This window comes from Mus musculus, chromosome 4 (genome assembly GCF_000001635.26).
Source record: "Mus musculus strain C57BL/6J chromosome 4, GRCm38.p6 C57BL/6J".
Classification (NCBI taxonomy): Eukaryota; Metazoa; Chordata; class Mammalia; order Rodentia; family Muridae; genus Mus; species Mus musculus.
In genome coordinates, this window is record NC_000070.6 from 59,116,774 (window position 1) to 59,143,998 (window position 27,225).

The window sequence follows — 27,225 nt, forward strand, 5'->3', positions numbered from 1 at the left end:
CAATTTATGGTTAGCATTTATTTTCAATTTTCCATCCTTACATGTAAAGTCTAGTATTTCTATCAGCTTTAGAGTTGACACTCTCATCAAACTACTTTGAAGGAAGCTTTTTTTTTGGTATTGGCTTCAATAATTGACATTCATGCTATGAACTACTTACGATACCATACGTTACATCCCCTCTCAGAATTTCATCTGCTAACTCTATTGCATTGAATAACAGGTATCCGAACCCATCTTAGTTTGGTGGGTGGATGGGCTGAAAAGATAAATTTGCTTTCTATTTAAAGGCCAAACACATAGACAAGTATATTCACGGTCAAGATCAGTTTTTTGCTTGTTTGTTGATCTCTGAGACAAAGTCGCACTATGGTAGGCCTCGAACTCAGAGACAATCTGCCTCTTGAGAGCTGGGATTAAAGGCATGAGACACCACACTGGCCAGAGGAGGCATTTTTTTAAAAAGATTAACTTTTAAATTGTAGCAATTTCCCAGGTTTATTTTTATAGCTACTTCTAAAAGATTTTATACTTTCTCTCTACTCCCTCCTACTGGAAAAATGGGTCAAAATACATAATAATTAGGTCGGGCTCTTGGACACAAAGTTGGGAAAGTTAGTTTTACCAATATTAACACCCAAGGTGAGCGTGAATTTTTGAGTTTAAGTTGCATCGTCTCCCATTACACGAAGGCATTCTGGAATTTTCCCTTCCATACTTCCTCACAGAAATCTTTTTTTTTCTCCCTTACGGAGGTGGAGGGGGTGTATGTAAAATCGTGGAGGCGCATTTTTGGTTACTTTCCCATAACGTAGGCAGCTAGGTGGGTGGAAATCCCTCTGGCCCCTGTCAGGACGTTCGTTCGTAATCCCCGCTCCTACTTAATTAGCAGTGGGCCGAAGCTGGGTTCGAGATCTCATCCCTCTTCCGCTACATAAACCATGCCTCAGAAATCTGCTTTCTAGAGAATTCTGAGCGCCTATACGCTAGCGTTCTCAAATCTCTCCTTACCCTCAGCTAGACAGGCCTTCCTTCCCTCCAGCGGCTTCTCCTGTGGTGAGGTAAAGAAAAAAAAAAGGATTTCCGCCTTTGGATTTAATAGGAGGCAATTTCCCCGCCCACTGAACACGTGACCTCAGATGGCTGTGAAACTCAACGCTCCCATTGGTCAGGACAGACTCCGCCCTCCGGTTCTTCAGTTGCCCGGATGTGACCATCTAGGGCAGGCAGTCTGTTCAGCCCAGAGTTCCTGCCTTTACCCCAGACTGGACTGGGTGAGGTGTGACTCTGGGTGAGGTATGCCGGAGGTGTTGTCAGCGGGAAGTCTGTAGGAGTGGAGGCTGGTTTATTTGGTATCTGGCTACTATGTTAATTAGCTAATGTCCCTAGAAGCAATGCATGGCGGGTAGCTTTTTGCGGGTAGCTTTGAGAGGGTTTAGCATGCAAGTGGCTTCAGAGAATGACCGACCAGGTAAAAGGGAGGAGGCGGATGTAGGTGTGTGGCCAGGTGGCTGTACAGTACTGGAGAAAGAACATTTGAGGTGTGTCGGAAAGGACATTTGAGGCCGGGCTTTGAATGGGAATGTGTGGATTTTAGATCTGGATTGATGGGCACTCCCTCACACATTCCAACTTAGAGTAACTCCACCTCCCTTGATAAAGAACAGCTTATTCCTTTGTGTTTCTAGCTTCTGCTTCCTTTTTCCTGGTACAGCTTGGCGCTGAGCTGCTTCCTAGGAGATTGTAGGAAGTAATGTGTATTTATTTTATTAATTCATATCTCTTTCTAGCTAATATTGAAATGCTTGTTGTGAAACAGTGGAATAAGCCACTTCGTTGCCTTAAGTCCCTTACTTCATTCCATTTTCCACAGGTTTGTGCAATATGTTTTAGTAATATGGATTATCATGTAGCAACAAATTTGTGACCCACCTGCCAATGGGGTACATTACTTTGCATTCTTCCACATATTTTATTAAAATTAAAATTATATAATTTTGCTAATTATAAAAGTAATCCAGACTCACTAGAACCAGTAAAATTACCCAAAGATACGTGCAGAAGTAAGCTTCACTTCTGTCCTGACTCCAAGATAAGGTAATCGCTATTTAAAATTCTGGGTCTCAGGGCCAGTGAGATGGTTAGCAAGTTAAGGTGCTTGCCACTAAGGCTGATGACCCAAGTTCAAACCCTGGCACCCACAAAGTGGAAGGAGAGACCTAACTCCCACAAGTTGCCCTTTGACCCCTACACACTGGCTGGCACATGCATGCCCCTCCCCATATGCACAAAATAACTTTTACAAAAAATCTAGATTCTGTGTTTTGGTACTTTTGCATGTCATTACAAACCTATCAGGTAGATCAATACAAAGTCGATTGGTCAGAAATATAAAATGAATACTTCACTTTCATCTCTAAACAGTAGTTCATGATCAACCTTCCAGGTCAGCATCCATCCATCTAACATATCTCTTTAGTACAAAAACAGTTGAGGCAGTGGCAGCGCATGCATTTAATCCCAACACTCAGGAGACAGAGGCAGGCCAGTCTCTGTGAGTTCAAGGCCAGTCTAGTCTACAGAGTGAGTTCCAGGACAGCCAGGGCTACACAGAGAAACCGTGTCTTGGAAAAATAAACAAAACAAAAGCCCCAGCTGAATAATAGGGTATTCATGGTAACTATGCCATAATTCATTCAATATGCCACACTAATGAGTGCTTCCAGGGTTTCACCTGAATGCCACAGTGAGATTCTTGGATATTTGCTCTTGAATAATTTCTATGGATTTTTTTTTTTTTTTTTTGGTTTTCTATCTCAAGTCATGAGAGCATTTAAGCTAATAGATATGTCTTTTTTTTAAAAAAAAGATTTATTTATTATATGTAAGTACACTGTAACTGTCTTCAGACACACCAGAAGAGGCATGGATGGTTGTGAGCCACCATGTGGTTGCTAGGATTCGAACTCAGGACCTTGGGAAGAGTAGTCAGTGTTCTTAATCGCTGAGCCATCTCTCCAGCCCCTAGATGTCTTTTTTACCTTTTAAAAAATTATAGCAATTTATATTAACAATGTCAAGAGGGATCATTTTTCTGAATATGCAGCAGTATAATACACAGCAGTACTGAATATATTGCTCTTTAGAAAAATGTGCCTGGCCGGGCGGTGGTGGTGCACGTCTTTAATCCCAGCACTTGGGAGGCAGAGGCAGGAGGATTTCTGAATTAGAGGCCAGCCTGGTCTACAGAGTGAGTTCCAGGACAGCCAGGGCTACACAGAGAAACCCTGTCTCGAAAACAACAACAACAACAACAACAAAAGTGCCAATATAATATATCAAGTACTTTATTTGATAATTAAACACTTTTTAGGTGTTTATAGTCCTTTGGGGTTTTTCTTACATGAGTTGTCTATTTGTGTGTTTGTATGTATTAGATCAGACAATTTTTTCTGTTGGGTAAGTTGTCTGTCTTTTTAAAAAATCTTGGTCCTGTAGTGAGGCAGGGAGCATGTGATTAGGACAAAGTTCTTCACTTCACCACTGGAAGAGAAGGGTAGACTAGAGTCCCACCATCCCTACCAAGGTCATGCCTAAATAGGTATATCAGTTAAAGTAAAATCTAGCTGTAGAAATAACAGGACATTTCAAAATAATATAAGAAGTCCAAAGGTAAGTTCAGGATCGAAAGAACAATTCTGTCTGTCTGTCCACCCCCCCCCCCATCCCTCCCACCAAGTCCTCTGGTGACTTACTTTTCTTCTATCTCATTACCCCGATAGAACTATTGTAGTCTCTATTCTCATGGGCTTAGAGAGCCAGTATTTAGGAAGTTGCTTGGTAGAGGAAAGAATGAACAACAGGCAAAAAGATCCATGTTTCTTTGTGTGTGTGCAGTTGAAATTGCAAAATATAATATTGATATACAAAAATATATAAGACAATGTATAATTTTAAAGATGTGTTAAGAAACATCCATGAGACCTCTGCTTTACTTAAGGAACAGGACTTTGTCAGAAGTTCAGAAGCCCTGAATTTCCCTTTGAAATTACAGCTCTTCCCTAGGGGAAGTCTCTCTCTCTCCCTAGAAATTACTATAATCCTGACTGATACTAATCATCGCCCTGCTTTTCTTCAACTATATTCTTCCAAATCATGGTAGTTTGCCTATTTTTAAATCTTTATGTTTTGTGTTGCTTTAGCTCTTAATTCTTCTATGTGGTGGATATTATTGAATATACTTAATGGTGATTTATTTTTTCACTACTGAATAATTTCTATAAATATACCTCATTTTATTTTTCCACAGATACTATAGGTGTGATCTAAAATTTCCTTCGAAAGCCCATGTGTTAAAGGCTTGGTCCCCCAAGCACTTTGTACTGGAAGGTGATAGACAAGATCTCTTAGACATGGGGACTAATGGAGGACAATTAGATAATTGGACTCATGACCTCAGGAGAGATGTTGGAACCTAGTCCAGTCCCTTCTTTTTCCAGCAGTGAAAGGGAAAACGTTACTCACACAACCCCCTGCTGTGAAATCCTGCTCAGTACAGGCCCTAAGACAACTGGCCTTGGACAGAAACATTAAAGACAAAAGACAAAACTGACCAACCAACCCACCTTCTTCTCTTCCTCTCCCCTATCCCTTCCTCCTTTCTCTTCCCTCCCCCGCCCCACCTTCCCTCTTCCTTTCTGCTACTGCTCTCACCTTTAGGATAAAACTTTACTATGTAGCCCAGGCTGGCCTCAACCTATGATTCTCCTGCCTCAGTCGTCTACATTTATTGTAATCCAGGGCTATTATCGATTATGCTCCCATTGATATTCTTGAATGTGTAGCCTAGTATTCTTGTACATTTCTCTAAACTATAAATTTAGAGAATTTTTCTGAATTTGCTCATAAATGTCAACATGTTTTGAGAAGTGACAGTTCTTGTTACTCTGTATCCGCCCTAACTTTTAATTTCATACTTATAAATTTTGAGAAGTTTGTAGATGTCCAGTTGTCTTTTGAGGAAGTGTTCCTGCCAGATGGTTACCTACCCAGTTACAATTGGGAGTTTCTGTTAATATAAGGAAGAGACCAGGTGTTGGGAAATATATAGCAATCTCTGCCATGCTAATGACTTTCAAGTGCTGAGTTTTATTTAGAACTTGGTTTATTCTAAACACTTGGCAACACTTGAGTCCTACATAATATATGATGAGCACCAGTTTGTAAATGGGCATTGGATGCTTAAGTATCTTGTCCAAGTTTAGCTAGAAAGTATGATACTGAATTTTAAACCCAGGTAGTCTGACTTTACTATCCATCTTAATCAGGCCACACGTCATCCAAAAGGAGTGTTTGCTTCTAGTCCGCCGTGTGTCTGCTATGTATACTTTCTCTATACATTTCATCAATTACTACAGGGGATTTTCCTTATCTAGCGTCAGGAAAATTTACCTTCTCTGAATCACTTTTTCCCCTACTGTAATTGATGTAACTCAATCATTATTTTAAATACTTGAAACTTTTTTAGCAATTTCTTTTATTTCTTTTACTTCTAAGTGTGTTTGTAGCCAGGCGTGGTGGCGCACACCTTTACCTTTAATCTCAGCACTCGGGAGGCAGAGGCAGGCGGATTTCTGAGTTCTAGAACAGCCAGGGCTATACAGTGAAACCCTGTCTCAAAAAACCAAAAAAAAAAAAAGTGTGTTTGTAGGCATGCATGCATACATGCATGTGTGTGTGTGTGTGTGTGTGTGTGTGTGTGTGCAGGCATGCACGTGAGTGCAGGTGCCTCTAGAGGTTAGAGATCGTATGATCCTCCTCTAGTTAGAGTCAGGCAGTTGTAAGCTGGCTGATGTGGGGGCTGAGTCAGTTCAACCCCAGCACCATATCTCTAGCCTAAACAATTACATTTCTCTGTAAATTCTATTTCATCATTCTTGCACCATTGTTATTGTAAATCTAAATGTAAATAAAACCAGTTCAGACACATTCTTGAATATAAAGCCCAAGAATCATCGTGGGAGGGGGGAAAGGAGAAACTCCATTGTAATCATGTGAATGTTTTCATTCACATTCCATGTGGCCATGAGGAAGTTTCTCTGGTTTTGTTTTTTGCTTTTTGTTTTGTGTTTTTTTTTGTTTTGTTTTTTTTACATTCATACAGAAAAGTCTAAGCATTGCTGCCAGGATGCTATTTTAGTATAACTAATGGAGGTCTCACCTCTGTGCTGAAGCTCTCCGGAGCTCATCACCTACAGCATAGTCTGACATCCTTAGCATACAGCAGCCCTAGTCACTATGGAACTCTCAACCACTGGCCACTCTCTGAACAGTTCTCAGATTTTCCTTCTCTCAAGGCTGTTGGACAGTGCTTTATTTAAAAAAGAAAAGAACACAATAATAATTATTTTGCTCATGTCTGCCTCACCCGTCAGACCACAATCTTCCTGAGATCATGGTTCATGCGCCATGCCTTAATTATCTTTATGCTTTTCCCAAGGTAATCACTGAGACAAAAAGTTAATTCATTTCTTCTAAAAAAAAAAAAAAAACCTTTTCAAGTAACAATTTATTTTTGCATTTCTGTTAAATGTTGGTTTTCAGTGTTCTTCCCTGGATATTAATGTGTATAAAATGTTCCACAGGCACGAGCACATACTTGCTAGGTGAGCATGGCATGAATATGGCAAATAGTCTTCTTGAGACAGAATTGCATATCAGCTCAAACCAGATGGTGCAGAAAATCTGGATATATGGAATGAAAAGTACATTGCATAAGTGTGTTACACAAGTGATTTATTGTCTCAGAAAACTAATGTATAGGTGTGGCTTCTTATACTATCTTTTGATCATCCTGAAGGAACTGTTTTGTATCAGTAGACCAAGAAGAAATATTTTACCACAACATATTCAGCATTTTAAAAAAAATATTTATTTATTTTATGTATATGAGTACACTGTCCCTGTCTTCAGACACACCAGAAGAGGGCACTGGATCCCATTACAAATGGAATTGAACTCAGGACATCTGGAAGAGCAGTCAGTGCTCTTAACTGCTGAGCCATCTTTTCAGCCCTATACAGTCCATTTCTATATATCAGGTTCCAGGGACAGCCAAGCTGCATAGAGAGAGAACCTGTCTAAATAAGTAAGGAAGCAAGTAAATAAGTAAATAAATAAATAATAGTATAAGTCTAGCAATTCGTTTTATTTACTTTTTAAGCTGACTCACTTTTTAAAAAAAGATTTATTTATTCATTATTTATAGATATATGTGAGCACACTATTGCTCTCTTCAGACACAACAGAAGATCACATCAGATCCCATTACAGATGGTTGTGAGCCATGTAGTTGCTGGGAATTGAACTCAGGACATCTGGAAGAGCAGTCAGTGCTCTTATCTGCTGAGCCATCTCTCCAGCTCACTGACTCACTTTTTATTAGGTATACAGTGGTACTGTGATTTTTGTGTGTGTGTCTGTTCTAAATGGCTAGATTTCCCAAAGGCATTGTTAATCTCATGCAATATTAGTTATCTAATCAATTATTCTTTTGTATCTCTACAACTTATCTGTTGAAAGCATGTCATCATTTCCTTGTTATACTTTCCATAGTCTTCTGACACTAACTTCCTCAAGGAATGACTGGTTTTATGTAAAGGTGCAATCTCCCTAGTCACTTGACAGCTCTCACCAATTAGCATAGTTCCTGCATATAATATGTGCTTAAAAGAATTTCTGAGGGCCAGGCAGGTTCAGTGAGTAAAGGCACTTGCTGCCAACCTGATGACCTGAGTTCAATACTTAGGACCTGGAGAATAGAAGGAAAGAAAAGACTCCCTCCCAGTTGTCTGCTTGTCTTCACACAAGTGCCCCCACACTGATACATACCACACCCTAAATAAATAAATAAATAATAGATAAATGCAATCACAATAGTTGATGGGTGAATCTGTGAGTGAATGATGATACCTTACTGGATATAAGGCTTATGTATTATATCTATGTAATTTTGGGAAAATCCCCTAATTTCACTGAGCAATAAAATGGGAGTCATTTTAGGGGAATATTACTCAAGGAAATGTTAAGTTGTAGTCTGATTTTCCATTTGTCACAAGGAAATAGTGACCCAATTATTTTATTTAATCCAGCCAATATGCTCCTGAGTTATACTCTCAAGTCAAATGTATGGGTAAAGTTTCTAACCTGGTCAGAATCTAAGCTTACATGAATTCTTCCATGCACATAAAAGGAACAGCATCATGTGAGATGGCTCATAGTCCAAAAACTGAGGAGTTGACCAAGTGAGAGAGGTCACCATGCCTACAAAGTTGAATGCTGAAAAAACAACGAAAGAAAAACTAGGCTTACATACTTGATTTCTTGCATTTGATGGGAAGATAAGTACACCAATATGAAACATTAAGTTTCTCTTCTGCACCTGCAGAGTTTTTTTTTCATGCTAATGTGACTGTAGCCACAGCTCTCTTACAGTAGTAATTATCTACTTTAATAATGCTGAGTATGGGGCTGGAGAGATAACTCAGTGGTTAAGAGCACTGACTGCTCTTCCAGATGTCCTGAGTTCAATTCCTAGCAACCACATGTGGCTCAAACCATCTGTAGTGGGATCCAGTACCCTTTTCTGGTATGTCTGAAGAGATCAACAATGCACTCACATATATGAAATAAATAATTTTAAAAATCTTTTAAAAAGAAATAAAGAAAGAAATGGACTATATAACTTGCCTCTGCCTGCCTCTGTGTGCACCAGCAGCAGCTAGACTTGTAAATTTACCTGTAATGCCGGCGTTCAGAAAGCTGAGGGAGGAAGATTATAAATTCAAGGTCAGCCTGGGCTATGCTGCAAAGACCCTGTCTCAAAGATAAACAAGGGCTAGAGACATGGCTCAGTGGTTAAGAACATCTGTTGTTGTTGCAGAGGACCTGAGTTCTGTCCCCAGCAGCCACATGGTGACTCACAACCCTCTGTAACTCCACTTCTAGGGAATCCAACAGGCAATAAGCATGAAGGCCTTCTGACCTCCACAGGTAACAAGCAAGCATGTAGTGTGCATACTCAGATGCGTGCAAAACGCTCATACACATTAACAATAATAAATCTAAAAATATTTTTGAGAAATACCAAGGATCATCTCCAGTGAAACCTATAATTTTTAAAACATTGCTTATGCGTTTTGAGTTTTGCTTACAGGCATCTCTGTGTATCCTATACATGCCAAGGAGGCCAGATAAAGTTCCCCGGTTCCCCAGAACTGGGATTACAGTTGTGAGATGCCATGTAGGTACTGGGAACTGAGTCCTAGCCCTATTCAAGAGCAGCAAGTGCTGAGCCATCTCTCAAGTCTGTAAACTTGGAATCTCAAGCTAGAGTAGGTTATAACAAATGCCTCAGATATCCAGAGTATCCTATATCATATCTGTCCAATGTGGAAGACCTATATATTTCTTTTTCTCTCCTTCCTAGACCTTAGTGTTTTTTGAGGTATCCTTGACTGCTCTATTATGTTTAAGGATGAAGGTGATGAGGCCCTGTGCCACATTTGGAAAGATGACATTACATTAATAATTCCATATCCAGGAGAAATAATTTTATGAAAAGCTGAGTGCAGTCCCTTCAGTAAAGATGTAAAGAATGTATAAGGCAGTTTCTCATCCCTTCACATACTTGATTGTTTTGTGACAATATCTTGCACTGGAGCCCAGGCTGGCCTAGAAATCATGATGTAGCCTGATTTGGCTCCAAGTTCACAGTAAACTTTCTGCCTTGGCCACATGAATGCTGGGATGACAAACGTAAGTCACCAAGCTTGGCTTTCATCCCATCATATTTTAAATATAGGACCAACCTTATATTTAAGAATATAAATTAACAAGTTGGGCAGTGATGACGCATGCCTTTAATCCCAGCACTTGGGAGGCAGAGGCAGGCGGATTTCTGAGTTCGAAGCCAGCCTGGGCTACAGAGGGAGTTCCAGGACAGCCAGGGCTACACAGAGAAACCCTGTCTCAAAAATAAAAAACAAAAATAAAAAATAAAAAGAATATAATTTAATAAATAATTGTTGAACACTTGTTATATATTCCTCATGTAAAAGCTTAATTGGAAGTTATACAGCTAGTCCTGACAGGAAGTGGGAAGAAGCCGTAAAACCATAAAATCAGGCTCGTTTGCTTCACTACAAACAACGTCAGGGTCTTCAATGTCAAGTGTCAGTGATCATCATCTCATTCAATATAGAAGAACAACTGGTGCTAGTGTGCGGCAGCATTGCTGTGCGTGAGAGATGCTCTCAGATAGAGGACTGCACATCTGTACTTCGAATGTCTCTCTTACATACCAAATATTGACTCCTGTGTTTCTCAATGGGAGGCTATTTTGTCCACTTAGAAAACATTTGGAGATAATATTTTCTTGTCAAATTTGGGACTATGACTGGCAGCTAATATGCAAATAACAGAAATGCTGCTAAATATCGTATAATGAGCAGTTCTTATTCTCACTGCTCAAACAAAACATTATTTGTCTCAAAATATCCATAGTGCCAACACTGATAAACTTGGGTCTGAATTTCTCCCCAACTCTTCTACTCGTGTGTGTGTGTGTGTGTGTGTGTGTGTGGTTGGGGGAGAGGGGAGAGAATAGGAGAGGATTTACTTTTCTTAGAACGTGTGTCTAGGCCCATTTGTACTCTGACTTGTTTCTCTTACCTTTATCTTTTTGTAGCTGAGTATCTCTTTCTTTCTTTTAAGTCAATTCTCTAATATTTATATTCTACTTTGTTCCTCAAATTATGTGTACCATACACACAAATGCCTTCTATATCATAGGATGAAGATTAAAAATCAGGCAAAGAGTACATTATTCCCCTTGGTTTGTTATCATCCCCTTCCAACTCCCCTAGAATTGTCTCACAGGTCTCTCCTTGGATATACATTTCATTTTTTCCCATATGCAGTAATGACTTTTTTGTGTCTAAAAGTGCTTCATTGTATTTAATCCTAAAATACTGTCTGAAACTCTTACTTTGGTTCTTTAAAAAATTTCTAGCATTCCCTATGGACTCACCACCTGTTTTCTAGACCAATTTACCTGAGTTCTTCCAGGCTTTCCTCTGTATAGTGCTATAGAAGTTGGATTATATCCACTATTACTATTAAAATCTTACAGTAGTTAGCCAGTGCATACACATAATGACCATGATAGTTAAATAGTCCCTGGACTACTCACTGCCCGACCCTACCTGCCCTTTGAGGTTGGAGGTTAGGTGGCATGGAGCCAATGACACAGACTCTTGGAGTAGCTGAGAAATGCAGTACCAAGCTCATCTGAACACTGCTGCACTCTCTTTTAATACCCTTCACCCATGCCCCATTGGTACCAAGAAAGCATCTCTTCTAAATAGCAGTTCCCGATTATCTGGCATTGTCTGCACCAGCAATCCTTGGTCTCTCAGGCAGTCCTCAATTGAGTCCTCCTGCAGGAGATGCTTTTGCAGCTGAGCAGCCCCCTATGTTTACATAGAGGTGACCCTGCCATTCCTGCTACAGTTAAGTGCCATGGATTTACCAGGTACTAAGCTTAGTATATGATATAAGTAAGTTAGTATGGGGAAACACTGAAGTTAAAGGGGGTAAGTGATGGGTTCAGAACTCTGCATCTATGAAGTGAGGAGTCAGAATTCGAATCCAAGTTTGTCACATGCTAACATCTATACATTTTTTCCTTTTTTTTGTTTTGTTTTTTGGGGGGGGGGGTTGTTTCTTTTTTTTTCATCTATACATTTTTTGCACTCTTCATTCCTTTGTGAGTCAGTCTGCCTCCTTATTTGGCCTTCAGAACTCTTTGTGTTCCATTCTAAACTTTTTCCAACATTTTCTGATGACCTTCATCAAAAGTCACACTCTTGCCAAGTTACTGTTCATCACTATATTCCATCCTTGCTTTCCTTTCTCTGTCAGTGCCTCCTATTATAACTTCTGTCTACATGAGCCTTCCCACACGTCTCTGTAGATTCAAATACCTACTGACTCCTAAAGCCCAACTTGACTTTCTCAGCTTTCTTTGCTTTCCTCCGATCCCTCTTCCCCGACTCCAGACTTTGTCCTTTCCAAACATAGGTTTGCTTTGTTATTCTTTCTCTACTCCTACTGTTTGAGAGCAGCATATTTGTCACCCAGTACTAATGTGTATTTGGAACTCTTTGTAAATATTCTTTGATATATTGCGGGGGCCAGTGCTGGAGTGATGGCTCAGCAGTTAAGGACACTGGCTGCTCCTCCAGAGGACCTAAGTTCAATGTCCAGTACCCATGTGGAAGCTCACAACGATCTGTGAGTCCCAGAGTAGGTGATGTCATCTTTTGGCCTCTGCGAACACCATACACATACATATGTAGTGTACAGGCATACATGCAGAAAACACATACATAATCACGAGTAGAAGCTCAATAAATATTTGGTTGCTCCTAATATTCACAGCAGTTTTCTAAGATATTAACATACCTTATTAACACAGAAACTAAGGCTCATAGAAATTAAATGGCCTGCCCAAATGTATAGGTGCTCCAAGATGACTCAAGCTTAATCCTGCCTGTGACTTCAGAGTGTGGTTCCTCCTACACCATATGTCCTAGCACACACCTTTCTTTCAGTAGCTACTGAGTAAGTCTTGAGCCAAGAGTAAATATGTGTTAAGAACATATTATTGAAGATAGAGAGTCATGAGAGATTCATTGGTCATAAAAAGAAGAGTACTCTTAAGCTGTGACTCATCTTCATGTGTAGCATTTATCATTCATTTAAATTGAAAGAAAACAAACACTCTCATTCTGATAAAATATCTTAGGCAGCAAGGTGCTGAAATCTTTATTATACACTCGAGAATACACCTTTAACAAATGTTTTGTCATGTTATTTAAAGTCAGTAAGTAGTTAGAGAACTAGGGATTAAATTTTCATTTTCTATCAATTTCATGAACAAACTATTCTCTTCTTTGCTGTTCCTCCTTTAAGATCTATGTTTAGAAAAGCCATTGTAATCCAAAAGAGTGATTAAACCTTCAGTATATTTTCTTTTGTTTTTGCTATGTTGTCTTTTTAAATTTAGAAGCTCGGTTGTGTTTGCACATGTGTGTATGATATGAAAGATATTTATAAAGTAATGTTTCTATACATATTTCACTCTTCTGATAGTTGAATACCATATTAAGTTATTAAACTATTTCATTACCTTTTAATTTTTAAAATATGTCTGTATTATATAATTCAATATGCTAAACTCATGGACATATAAATGTCTCTAATATAAGAAGTGTTTTGTTGTTGGCATGATGACAAATGCCTCTGTATTCTCCATGTTCAAGTAGCACAGCCTTCCAGAGGCTGAAGCAGGAAGATCATTAGTACACACACAAACACATAATACACAGACACACACATAACAGCAAGTTTTGAAGTCAGAGTAATTATTATAGTTTTGGTTTTCTTTTCTCAAAATCAATTATGTTAAGCCCTTTGCATTTTGTATAAACATTAAAGTCAGCATGTCAAACTTACACTAAAGGCCCACAAACTTAAAACAAAAGGCCCACACTAATAAAACTGGAGAACTTTTGGTAAATGAATAAATACAACATATTTTTACTAATATATGGAAGTTTTAAAACTTGATCTCACAAAAGTAAAGAGTAAAATATTACCTGCCAGAGCTTGCATGGAGATGAAAAGGAACATTGTTGGTAAAAAGGTTAGATAAAATAAGTTATAGTAGATATCACAGTAGAGATAGCACAGTAATAATGTATTATAGATCTTAAAATAGCTAAGAGAAAGCATTTTGAATATTTACAACATAAAAAATGATAAATAGTTGAGATATTTTAGCTGCCCTGACTTAGCTATTAAGCATGGAATACTTGTATCAAAATGACTTGGTGTAACCCATAAACATTCATGATGATTGTGCCAGTTTTGTTTGTTTTGTTTTGTTTTATTTTTAATTCATTTTTTACACTCCATATTCCATTCCCCACCCCCCATCCAACCTCCATCTGCTCCACATCCCATACCTCCTCCCCACCCACCATGTCTCCACGTGGATACCCCCACACCCCTACCAAACCTGACCTCTAAACTCCCTGGGGCCTCCAGTCTCTTGAGGATTAGGTGCATCATCTCTGAATAAACACAGACTCTGCAGTCCTCTACTGTATATGTGTTGGGGGCCTCATATCAGCTTCTGTATGCTGTCTGTTTGGTGGTCCAGTGTTTGAAAGATCTCAGGGGCCCAGATTAATTGAGACTGCTGGTCCTCCTACAGGATCTTCCTTCTCCTCAGCTTCTTCCAGCCTTCCCTAATTCAACAACAGGGGTCAGCTGCTTCTGTCCATTGGTTGGGTGCAAATATCTGCATCTGACTCTTTCAGCTGCTTGTTGGGTCTTTCGGAGGGCAGTCATGATAGATCCCTTTTTGTGAGTGCTCTATAGCCTCAGGCCTTGGGATCTCCCCTTGAGCTGGATCCCACTTTGGGCCTTCTTTTCCTCAGGCTCCTCTCCATTTCCATCCCTGTAATTCTTTTTTTTTTTTTTTTTTTTTTTTTTTTTTTTTTTTTTGGTTTTTCGAGACAGGGTTTCTCTATATAGCCCTGGCTGTCCTGGAACTCACTTTGTAGACCAGGCTGGCCTTGAACTCAGAAATCCTCCTGCCTCTGCCTCCTGAGTGCTGGGATTAAAGGCGTGTGCCACCACACCCAGCTTCTGTAATTCTTTCAGACAAACAATTATGGGTCAGAGATGTGGGATGGCAACCTCATTCCTCACTTGATGTCCTGTCTTCCTGCTAGAGGTGGGCTCTAGAACTTCCCTCTCTTTACTATTGGGCATTTCATCTAAGGCTCCTCCCTGTGAGTTCTGGCTCACCTCCCAGATCTCTGGTGCATTCAGGAGGATGGGGGGGGGATTCCCCCCCCCCAACCTCCTATTTCCTGAAGTTGCCTGTTAACATTCTTTCTGCTGGCCCTTGGGGCTTCATTCAGTCCTTTTCCCTCACCCAATACCAGATCAGGTTTCCCTCTCCCTCCCACTGCCCCTCCATCCCATCCACTTTCCCTCCCCACTTGTGATGCCAGTTGTGGTGGCGCATGTCAGTAGGATTTGCTGAAGGAGGCAGAGGCAGGAAGATCACAAGTTCGAGGCCAGCTTGATTGTGCCATTTTTGAAGCCAGTAGAATCTTAATTGAGGTTGTATTGAATCTATAGATCAATGGAGGAGAATTTTCACATAATAATTTGAATATTCTAATCTATAAATATTCAAATAATACCTTCAAACTTAAAATTGCTTCTTTGTGATAGTAGAATAGCTGTCCATTCTTCTGATTGTTATTTGCTTTCTCAATCATTTCCTTTCAACTCATCTGTGTTGTACCTAAAGTGCCTCTTTTATATGGAGCATATAAGAGTGGGGTCTTGCTGTATGTGTGTGTGAACATGTAGATGCATGGGCCTATGAGCACATGTGTCAGAGAAGAATGGTCAGTGTCCTCCTCCTTCATTCTTGGCCCTCCTGCCTTGAAGCAGTTTCTCGCTGAATCAAGCTCATCGTTTCAGGTGGGCTGGTTGGCCAGCCAGCTTCTGCCTCTCAGTGGTAGGGTCACAGACACAGATAGCATTTTGTGTAGGTGCTGGAGACTCAGACTCAGTTCTTCACCCTTGCAAAGCAAGCACTCTTATGTAGACCCATGCCACGAGCAGGGAGGTTGAGTCTCCGAAGTTAAGAATATTCCAGAGACCTGCATGGGAGAAGCCATTTTCTAGGCATCTGAGCTCAAGGGTAGTACAAAGAAAGCACTTTTCATTTTTGTCATCAAAACAAGCAAAACAGGGGCTGGAGAGATGGCTCATCGGTTAAGAGCACTGGCTACTTGCTCTTCCAGAGGTCCTGAATTCAATTCCTAGCAACCACATGGTGGCTCACAACCATCTGTAAGAGATCAGATGCCCTCTTCTAGTGTGTCTGAAGACAACAGTAACCTTATATAAATGAAATAAATAAATCTTTTTTAAAAAACCAAGCAAAACAGAATGACGTTTACTGTTAGCTCAAGTAAATACGAGTACAGTGCGGGAATATGCCTTGGTCATGTGAGAAGAGCCAAAAGCATTCCTTCCAGGCCTTTGCCTGTCCTACAGAGACTATGTGGCCATGCCAGGCCATTCCCTTCAGGTCCTTGCTTTCACGTCATCATAGTTTATGCATTGTGCTTTAGGCCACCTTGTGGGAAGAACACTCTGCCCTAGCCATAGTTTACCGTGAAGTTCACAGCCTTCTTGCACAGGCTCCCACATCTTACCCACAGTCCGCAGCTCCCACCTGCTTTTTCTTTAAATCTATTTTGTCAACCTTGTCTTTTAATTAGAAAGATTAGGGTATTAACATATATCATAATTATTGATAAGGTTAAATTTAAGTCTTTTACTTGATTATTGAGCTTTCTTTTTTTTTTTTTCTCCTCCTTGCTCCGTTCTTATTATGTCCTGCCTTCTTTGGGACTATTTTTAATGTTTTATTTATTTTATTTATTTATTTATTTATTTATTTTTAATCTTATTATGTCCTGCCTTCTTTGGGACTATTTTTAATGTTTTATTTATTTATTTATTTATTTATTTATTTATTTTATTTATTTATTTTTAATGTTCTTATTATGTCCTGCCTTCTTTGGGACTATTTTTAATGTTTTATTTATTTATTTATTTTATTTATTTATTTATTTATTTATTTATTTATTTTTAATGTTCTTATTATGTCCTGCCTTCTTTGGGACTATTTTTAATGTTTTATTTATTTATTTTATTTATTTATTTATTTATTTATTTTTAATGTTCTTATTATGTCCTGCCTTCTTTGGGACTATTTTTAATGTTTTATTTATTTATTTATTTTATTTATTTATTTATTTATTTATTTTTAATGTTCTTATTATGTCCTGCCTTCTTTGGGACTATTTTTAATGTTTTATTTATTTATTTTATTTATTTATTTATTTATTTATTTATTTATTTATTTTTAATGTTCTTATTATGTCCTGCCTTCTTTGGGACTATTTTTAATGTTTTATTTATTTATTTATTTATTTATTTATTTATTCTTTGGAACTATTTTTAATGTTTTAATTGGCTTGAGCTATTTCTTTTTACAATTAGTTTTTTAGTGGTGTGACTATGATATATATAAAACTAACTTTTCATAACCTACTTAGAACTAATATGAATTCAAGCAAAATGTAGACTATAACAACTTTATGACTCTATTTACCAACTCCTTAATTAGTATAACTAATATATAAGAAATATATATAATTAATAGTTGATAATTACTAAATTATATGTATATTACATTCTTTGGGAATTTCACCAGGCAATATTATAATTTTACTTGAAACACTGTATAGAGATTTTAAGAAAGAAGGGGGAATGGTGTATGTAGATTCATCCAATTCTACCATTTCTTTTGTTGTTGTTTGGATTTTTGTTGTTGTTGTTGTGTTATTTTGTTTTTCAAGATGGAGTCTCATATAGCCCAGGCTGACCTCAAAGTCACTGGTTGGCCCAAACTGGGTTTGAACTCCTGATACTCTTGCTTCTGCCTCCCAAACCCTTGACTATTTCTCTTGCTCTTCCCTCATTCCTGAAAGTTCTCTCCCATGTTGGCTGTTTCTCTTTTCCTTTTAGAGAATTAATTAATATTTCTTATAGAGGGCAAATCTATTCATAGAAAATCCTTTTCATTTTGCTTTGAAGTGCCTTTGTTTGCCTTTCCCTGAAGATATTTTTCCCTGGGCATAGTTTCTGTTTGATAGTTATGACTGCGCTTCTTTAAAGCTGCTCATCTACCTTGTAGCCCACACAGTTTCAGTTGAGAATATAGGATCAACTTTACTCATTGTAGTGTAAGGTAATAAAAGGTAGCACATGATTTTCTATTTGTGATTGTTATCAAGTACAGTCCTATATCTAACATTCACATGGCTCGAGATACCAATGGAGGCCCAGAAATCAAAATCACAAGTTATGCTTACAGAATCACCTATGTTATGTTTTGATCTATAGCAGGGGCCTATGGACCAAATCTGTTGTAAAGTGGAAATTTTACTGGACACAGCCACAGACCATTATGCATTGTCTTTGGCTACTTTTGTGATACACTGGCATATTTGAATGGGTGCAAAAGATCATTTTTCTCATAAAAATGTTTATTATCTAACATGTAACAAAATTTGTCAATCATCTGTCCAAGCTACTTTTAAAAACTAGTATCCCACTTCCTGACCACCAATGTGAATTGGTTCATGTCCCTACTCTTCAAGGGTACCCAAAACTGCTAAATACTATTTTTAGCTCAGCTGTTGTTCAGTATCTGGAAATTGTGCTAAGAACACTAGAAAGTAAAGAAATACCTATTTATGAAAATCTACTAACTTTCTTTTTTTTTTTACAAAAACCAGGAAAGGGGATCAGGAGTCTGTAGTACATGAGCTGTGACGTGCTTCCAACCATCTCTCTTTTTCCAGTGTCTAAAACAAGACCTCCACTCTTGATGGATGTGGCCAAGAACATGGGGCTGCTTCTCTCCTCCAGTCAGGAGATCCTGTCATGAGCAGAAGGCAACCAGCATTTGTCAGCCCACAATGCAGCTTTGAATTACAGGTGGCTACGTCTGGCAGGCGTTGCCGCTATGCTTACCTCTCCCTTCTTCCTACAGACTACCCCAAGCATGGTAAGACCACTGGGACCCTGGTCACTCTTGCTCCGTTTGTCATTGGACAAAAGTTCCATCTGGGAAGATGAAAGCAGAGAAGGCCAGAAGCTGCTGCTGCTGCTGCCTCACAGTATCCTGCCCACAAAGCGAAGGGGAGCATCCCGACTACCCTCTGTATCTAGGCCTGTGGCTCAGACATGTTGCCTAAGCAGAGAACAAAGAAAGAGCTGCTCAGCTCCCAGTCTTTACAGGCTAGGGTCACAACCAAAGAAACTCATTTTGAGATAGTGTGTGGGAAGTGCAAGATTAAGGGTGCTCTCAGCAGAGGGGCCATGTTGGGGGGGTGGAGGGACAGATTTTTATAAAAGGATTTCAAAAAGCTAGGGCTGGGCCCGATGCCCATGTCACAATCCCAGCACTCCACGCAGAGGCAGCTGGATCCCTGGAAGCTCAAGGTCAGCTGGACTTACTTAGGGAATTCTAGGAAAGCTAGAACTTCATAGTGAGGCCTTGTCTCAGACAACCCAAAAGAGTCTGATAGCTCCACTGATAAAAGTAAATAATCAAATGTAGAAGGTTCTGCTGGTATTTATTATTTATGTACTTATTTTTGAGACAAGGTCTCTCTGTGGCCCTGGCTGTCCTGGAAATCACTATGTAAACGAGGCCGGCCTCAAACTCACAGATCTGCCTGCTTCTGCCTTCCAAGTACTGAGATTAAAGGCATTTGCCAAAATGCCTGACTAATGCTGCTGTTATAGTGGTGGCATATAAATCATCTTTAATTTTGGGACAAAGCTTAAAGGCATAGACACTACAAATAACTATAGCAAATAATATAACAGCAATTTCTCAATGACTACACAGCATAAAAAGATGGAAAGAGTAATACCAAGAACCTACAAGAACAGAGAAACAAATTGAAAACTTTGTATGGTGAAAGTTTTAATGTTATTGGGCTAAAATAGCCTATTATATTCATACAATGTTATATATAAGCCCTTGATAACCACAAATTCAAAGTCTCAAGAAGGACCAGGAGGTGGTGGTACATGCCTTAATCCCAGTGCTTGAGAGGTAGAGGTGGCAGATGTCTGAGTTCAAGGACAGCCTGGTCTACAGAGTGAGTCCCAGGACAGCCAGGGCTACACAGAGAAACCCTGTCTCAAAAAAAGAAAACAAAACATCTCCAGAAGCTGTACAAAAGATAAGGGAATTAAAGCATACAACTACAGAAATTAACAAGTCCTCAAGGATGATAGCTGCAAGTGACAACCAAACAAGAACAGGGTGACTATTCTATCAGGAAAAAAATAAAATAAAAAGCAAAATCTGACAGGTGAGAGGACGGTAAATATAATAATAGTAAATGTCTATCTGCCCAGCACTGAGGTACAGAATTATTTAAGTATTCACAGAGCTAAAGGGAGAGATAAAGAGCACCAATAGTAAGATACAGTCATAGTAGGGGCCTCAGTACCCTACTTTAACAATGGACAGTCTATTCAGACAGAAGAATCAGTAAGAAAACTGCAGTCTTTAATGACAGAATATCCCAAATGTACCGAGCAGATATAAACACATACATACACACACACAAAGCTGTCTATCAGCAGCAGAATATGTCTTATGATATGAAAGTCAAATGTCTCCCTCAGGCTTGTGTATTTAAATATTTAGAGCCCAGATGGTCCTGCTGTTTGGGGAAGCTATGGAATCTTTGAGACTGTGGCCTAGTTAGAAGAGATGGGTTACTGGGTCACCCTAAAGGCCATACCTGCTTCTGATTTTGGCCCTCTTTTTCCTGATCTGCCAAGGTGTGAACAAGCTACAATGCAAGCTCTCACCACCACAGACCAAACTTTTCCAGCCTCCACCATGATGGACAGTCCCCTCTGAAACCACGAGCCAAACTAAATCTCCTGTGAGTTGCTTTAGTCGGGTATTTTGCCGCAGCAATGGGAAGAGTAGCTGTAAAAGCAATGAACTAATGTTAAGTTTGGGATTCGTGAAGAGTCACCAAGTCCAAAGGCGCAGACTAGAATTGGTTTTCCAAAAGCTACATAATGCATGCCAGCTTTAAAAACCTGCCCTCACATGGGGTAGTGTCTATGCCTCATCCTTGTTTGTTGTTGTTACTGTTCTTGAGTCAGGTTTTCACTCTCTAGCCCAGGCAGGATTTGAACTCACAACCCTGTTGCCTCCATTTCCTGAGTGCTGGGATTATAAGTGTAAACCACCAAAGACTCTTCTTTATGGATGCAGGCAAGTGTACTATTGCTCTCACCAACAAGAGTAACCTTAAAACAAAAAATGATGCTGTGGAGTATCATGAGGCACGCTTCAAGCTCTGAGCCACATGCTAAGTCTGACTATCTCAAAACCATAGGCCATGAGAAGGCAAGTCCTGTGATCCAGGTGCTCTGGCTCCTTGGGTCAACATTCCTCAACTATCTGATGTTAGTGAAAAAAGCCTTTGATATTTCCCAAAGGAGTCAGTTTGTGCCGTGCAGGGTCTCTTAGGTTGAGTCTTTCCTTTTAATAGTAATGTAGTCAAGGTGGCAGTCAGCTGTGATTTATAGGCTACATCTATTTGCCACATTTCAAATTTTTTATTTTGTTTATTTTTGATGTCTCCCACAAGTTAAGAATGGACAGACTTGACATTTTAAAAATAGTTCCACTTTAAAAGGTTATCATGTCTAGCCATTATAGTGTAAGCTAGGAGCAACATAAAAACAAAACACTGGGGCTGGCGAGATGGCTCAGTGGTTAAGAGCGCCGACTGCTCTTCTGAAGGTCCCGAGTTCAAATCCCAGCAACCACATGGTGACTTACAACCATCAGTAACGAAATCAAATAAGTAAGTAAGTAAATAAATAAATAAATAAAATTATTTATTTAAAAAAAAAACACTGAAAATGAGTTTCACATATACTTAAGCCTCAGCTGATTCCTATGCATAGGAGCCAAACAAGGGTAACATGGCCATGGGGTGTGGGCTCCTAAGTGATTCAGAATGTGGCGGATAGGTCTTCAGCATAGATGGTTAAAAAGATCTGTTCTTTCCTCGTTCTGATATGGCTCATTGAAAATTGAGTGGGGTTTGATGTAGAGAGGCTTGAAAACAAGCCAGCTTGTTCTTATTCTGCCTCTATCACAGTCACATGGCTTCTCTTATCTGCCCCCAGGAAATGGGAGAGCAAGTTTGCCTAATTCATAAGTTAGTGTATCTGTGCTGAATGCCAGAGATATAGGCACTGTATTAGTCAGGGTTCTCTAGAGTCACAGAACTTATGGATAGTCTCTAGATAATAAAGGAATTTATTGATGACTTACAGTCGGCAGCTCAATTCCCAACAATCGTTCAGTCACAGCTGTGAATGGAAGTCCAAGGATCTAGCAGTTACTCAGTCTCACGCAGCAAGCAGGCGAAGGAGCAGGAGCAAGAGCAAGAGCTAGACTCCCTTCTTCCAATGTCCTTATATTGTCTCCAGCAAAAGGTGTAGCCCAGATTAAAGGTGTGTTCCACCACACCTTTAATCCCAGATGAAAGGCATAGCCCAGATTAAAGGTGTGTTCCTTAACTCGGAGATTCAATCTTCTGGAATCCATAGCCACTATGGCTCAAGATCTTCAAACCAAGATCCAGATAAGGATCTCCAAGCCTCCAGATAAGGGTCACTGGTGAGCCTTCCAATTCCGAATTGTAGTTCATTCCAAATATTGTCAAGTTGACAACCAGGAATAGCCACTACAGGCACCATGCATGTCATAAGATAGAACCATATCTTCCTAAGGTTAAAGAAAGAAGTACTCTCTCTTATATTGATGGCTCAGCACCATCATATATCTAAAAGAAAGAAAGAAAGAAAGAAAGAAAGAAAGAGAGAGAGAGAGAGAGAGAGAGAGAGAGAAAGAAAGAAAGGGAAAGGGAAAGGAAAGAGAAAGGAAAGGAAAGGAAAGGAAAGGAAAGGAAAGGAAAGGAAAGAAAAAGGAAAGGAAAGGAAAGGAAAGGAAAGGAAAGGAAAGAAAAAGGAAAGAAAAGGAAAGAAAAGGAAAGAAAAAGAAAAAAGTCTTTTAAGGCAGAAATGTCACAGAAGGGGCAAGTAGAGGGAGAAAGATGTAACTTCAAATAACATTGAAGAGTGCCTTTCAAAGAGGTAGAGTGTGTCTTTACCTACAGTTTGACACGTGCTTGTTCCCCAGCTTCTGTGGAAGTGGTACCTGGGAACCAAGTCACCCTTAAGTAGTTCTGCCACATTTGTTTAAGTCACAGAGGAATCACTATCAGGAGAAAAACACAAGGGAATAATAACGATTAAAGACAAGACACTATGGGAATCCCTGAGGATTTATAGGCTGGTCTGAGACGGTTTCTATGCCAGCTCCTATAGGCCGGAATCAGTAATGGCTCAGTCATTTTATGACTTTGTAGTCACATGGAAGAAGCAACTTAAATCTCTTAAAATTCCTTCAGGTGAAAAATACTTTTAAAGCTTTTGTAGAAACAAATTTGACCACATATACAGAGATACCAATAGGCTACAGGCCCAGAATTGTCTTTTCCTCTTGTGTTGGACATTACCAGGTACTTGATAGAGGTTGTCTGAAGGTCATTATGTAGTCATTCTGACATTAAAGGATATGAGACATTCCCATGAATGTGCACTTGCTTTAAGAAGACCGTGAGATGCTGGGCAGTGGTGGCTCACCCCTTTAATCCCAGGATTTGGGAGGCAGAGGCAGGCAGATTTCTGAGTTCGAGGCCAGCCTGGTCTATACAGTTTGTTCCAGGACAGCCAGGGCTATACAGAGAAACCCTGTCTCAAAAAACAAAAAAAAAAAAAAAAACAAACCAATGCAAAAACAAACAAACCAAAAAAAAAAGAAGAAGAAGAAGAAGACTGTGAGACTGAGTGAGGTGATGTACCCCTTTAATCCCAGAGCTGGGGAGACAGAAATGGGTGGATTACTCTTGAGTTTGAGGCCGACCGGCTCTACATAGTGAGCTTCAAGATAGCCAAGGCTACATAGTAAGTGCCCATCTCAAGAAGGAGGAGGAAGTGGAGAAGGGAAGGGGAGGAGGAGAGAGAGATGCTTATGTATCCCCGGCCATTGAGATGGAATAGGGCACTTGCCACTGATGGCCAATGTTTCATCTCTAGAACCCACATAGTGTAAGGAGAAAACTGACTGCTGCTGTGTCGCATTCACATAGTGGTGTGTACCTTTAATCCCAACACTCAGAGGTAGAAGAAGGTGGATCTCTGAGTTTAAGGCTAGATTGGTCTGTTCCAGGACAGCTGGGACCACACAGAGAAACCCTGTCCTGAAAAACAAAACAAAGTAGGGGAGGAGAAAAGGAAGAGAAGGAGGAGGAGGAGGAAGAGGAAGAGGAAGAGGAGGAAGAGGAGGAGGAAGAGGAGGGGGAGGTGGTGGTATAGTACTTCTGTTTGCTTGGAGGAAAATGATTCCTACTTCTAGACTCATTTTCTAAAAACATTGAGAAATTTGGGCTCAATAGGATTCATCAAAATCAAAGGAAACATAATAAGCAAGACAGTGAGTTGGTGCTGGTAGAGCACACCTTTAGCCCCAGAACTTGGGAGGCAGAGACAATCAGATCTCTGTGACTTTGAGGCCAGCCTGGTCTAAGAGGACAGCCAAGGCTACACAGTGAAACCCTGTCTCAAAAAACCAAACTAATTAATAATAATAACAATGATGATGACAAAGACTTAAATATTATGAAAACTCCAGAAAGAGCTAATATACCTTTCACTCATGGGTCCTGGGAATTAAGATTCGTTAATTAAGAAGGGCATTCATGCAGAGGAATCTAATACCTGTGCTGCACCGTCAGATGCCTTCATTTCTGATGAAATAGGACTGATTAAAGTGCTCCTTTTGCCAAAGCCTTTAAATATGCAGTGTATGTAGATCGACCCACCACAAATAGAGTACAGGTGGTTTATGTTGAAAAGTCTCATTAAGCAACTTAGTGAACTACCAGGAAACTGATTTGAATGTGAAATTGGTCCTTGTAAATCTGATTTTGCTAGTGAAGAAAAAAAGCTCATGACCCTGTTCAAGCCATAGCTAGTTAAAGACAGAGATAACAAATGGATTAGTTAACCATGAATCTCAAACCACAATCATTGCTCAATAAAATTTTGTCAGTCTCTAGTAATTGTAATCCTACAGTTTCTGTGGTTGTGTTTGTGGGGTTCAGAAGTAGTTTTTTGTTATTGTTTTTCCTAAGTATTATATGATTAACAAAAGCAAATCAAATTGTATTTTAAAATTCTACACATTCTCATGCACATATATTCACACACACACACACACACACACACACACAAAAACCCTATTGAGAAATTCTATTTTAAAAGTGATCTACCAATGAATGGACCTGGAGGGTATCATCCTGAGTGAGGTAACCCAATCACAAAAGAACTCACATGATATGTACTCACTGATAAGTGGATATTAGCCCAGAAACTTAGAATACCCAAGATACAAGATACAAGTTGCAAAACGCATGAAATTCAAGAAGAACGAAGACCAAAGTGTGGACACTTTACCCCTTCTTAGAATTGGGAACAAAACACCCATGGAAGGAGTTACAGAGACAAAGTTTGGAGCTGAGACAAAAGGATGGTCCATCTAGAGATTGCCACACCCAGGGATCCATCCCATAATCAGCCTCCAAACGCTGACACCATTGCATACACTAGCAAGATTTTGCTGAAAGGACCCTGATATAGCTCTCTCTTGTGAGGATATGCCAGTGCCTAGCAAACACAGAAGTGGATGCTCACAGTCAGCTATTGGATGGAACACAGGGCCCCCAATGGAGAAGCTAGAGAAAGTACCCAAGGAGCTAAAGGGGTCTGCAACCCTATAGGTGGAACAACAATATGAACTAACCAGTACCCCCAGAGCTCATGTCTCTAGCTGCATATGTAGCAGAAGATGGCCTAGTTGGGAAGGGAGACCCCTTGGTCATGCAAACTTTATATGCCTCAGTAAAGGGGAACACCAGGACCAAGAAGTGGGAGTGGGTAGATAGGGGAGTGGTGGGGGGAAGGGTATGGGGGACTTTTGGGATAGCATTTGAAATGTAAATAAAGAAAATACCTAATAAAAATAATTTTAAAAATTAAAATAAAAAAAATGATCTACTGTAGCCAGGCGTGGTGGCACACACCTTTAATCCCAGCACTCGGGAGGCAGAGGCAGACGGATTTCTGAGTTCGAGGTCAGCCTGGTCTACAAAGTGAGTTCCAGGACAGCCAGGGCTATACAGAGAAACCCTGTCTCAAAAAACAAACAAAAAAAGTGATCTACCGTGAACATAAAATGCATAAACTGAAAACCGCAGTTAAGGCAACACTTAAAGTCTGAGCTAGACTTACACTTTCAAGTGTCATCTAGAAATGTGAACCTTGGTTGGCATAGCCCTTTTGACTTAGGACATGTGACATCCAGAACATGGACAATAGGAATATATGCAGAAACTCAAGGTGCATGTCAAGAGGCCTCAGACTCTCGGCTGATGGGGGGTTTTGATTCTGCTTGTATATCCTTTTATCTTTTAGCAGTCATGTAGCCCTTGTTCTTTTTTTGACTATAGTTCACATAAACATTCATTTTTCCTACTGCCCTCAGTATATTGACTTAGTTATATCTCTATTAGTCTTTTCTGAGTCTGGGGTAATGGAGCTCAGCAGGTATTCTCTGTGGAGTCCACAGTGATGTCTACTTCTTGTGCTGTTGTGGATCAAACAGAACACGTTTGCGTGCCATCTTCTCCCCAACATGTGAGGGTAGAGACAGCGTCAGTTTCTAACCCTCTTGTCCTTTGGATTTGGATTTTGAACCTTTGCTCAAACACTCTTTGCCTGCTAGCTGCATAGAAGACCTCCTCGCTTATAGGAGTACTCAAGTTTTTGGAACAGCAACTTTCATTTTGAACACATGTAATTTTGGAGAGTTCTTTCTCTACAAATGAGATTGGCAGGCAACACAAGTCTGCCTTTTCTTATGGTTAAAATCTATAGTCCCTCTTGTGAAATCTCTGTCATGCTGGATTGAAAACACTAATAGTTTGGAACAATGCTAGTCCATTTGAATCGCTCCTGGGATTTTAAAGCGGGCTTATTTGCATGTTCGATTATAGAAAAATTAAACAACTCAACTGAGAAGCATACTTTAAATTGGTTTGTTAGGCAACCAAGTGTACAAAGTCCACTGTTATAGAAAACTCAGTCGCCCAGGACATTTCCACACTGTAGCAGTCTTGTGAAGTCTTAGAGATCTTTTCTTCACCACTTGATATTTCTTACTCATTCCCACTGTGTTCTCCTTATCTGTTTCTTTCTTTATAACACTAAGATTCAGCTTCCCCCAAAACCTGATTGCAGTACCCTGTTCAGTGT

At 39.7% G+C, this 27,225-nt stretch overlaps 1 protein-coding gene and 1 long non-coding RNA gene across 2 annotated transcripts in view; one reads left to right on the top strand and one right to left on the bottom strand.

Moving 5' to 3' along the window:
- Shoc1 (shortage in chiasmata 1) overlaps positions 1–22,210 on the bottom strand; it is a 97,000-nt gene extending 74,790 nt beyond the window's left edge. Inside the window, exon 1 of the mRNA NM_001370843.1 lies at positions 22,121–22,210. The gene's annotated coding sequence lies outside the window, so the exon portion shown is untranslated. The remainder of the gene's footprint in view (positions 1–22,120) is intronic.
- On the top strand, positions 1,197–19,353 carry Gm35527. The gene is made up of 3 exons (XR_881312.2): positions 1,197–1,296; positions 1,791–1,873; positions 18,528–19,353. It is a non-coding gene; the product is annotated as a predicted gene, 35527 (long non-coding RNA).
- Positions 22,211–27,225: the final 5,015 nt, after the last annotated feature.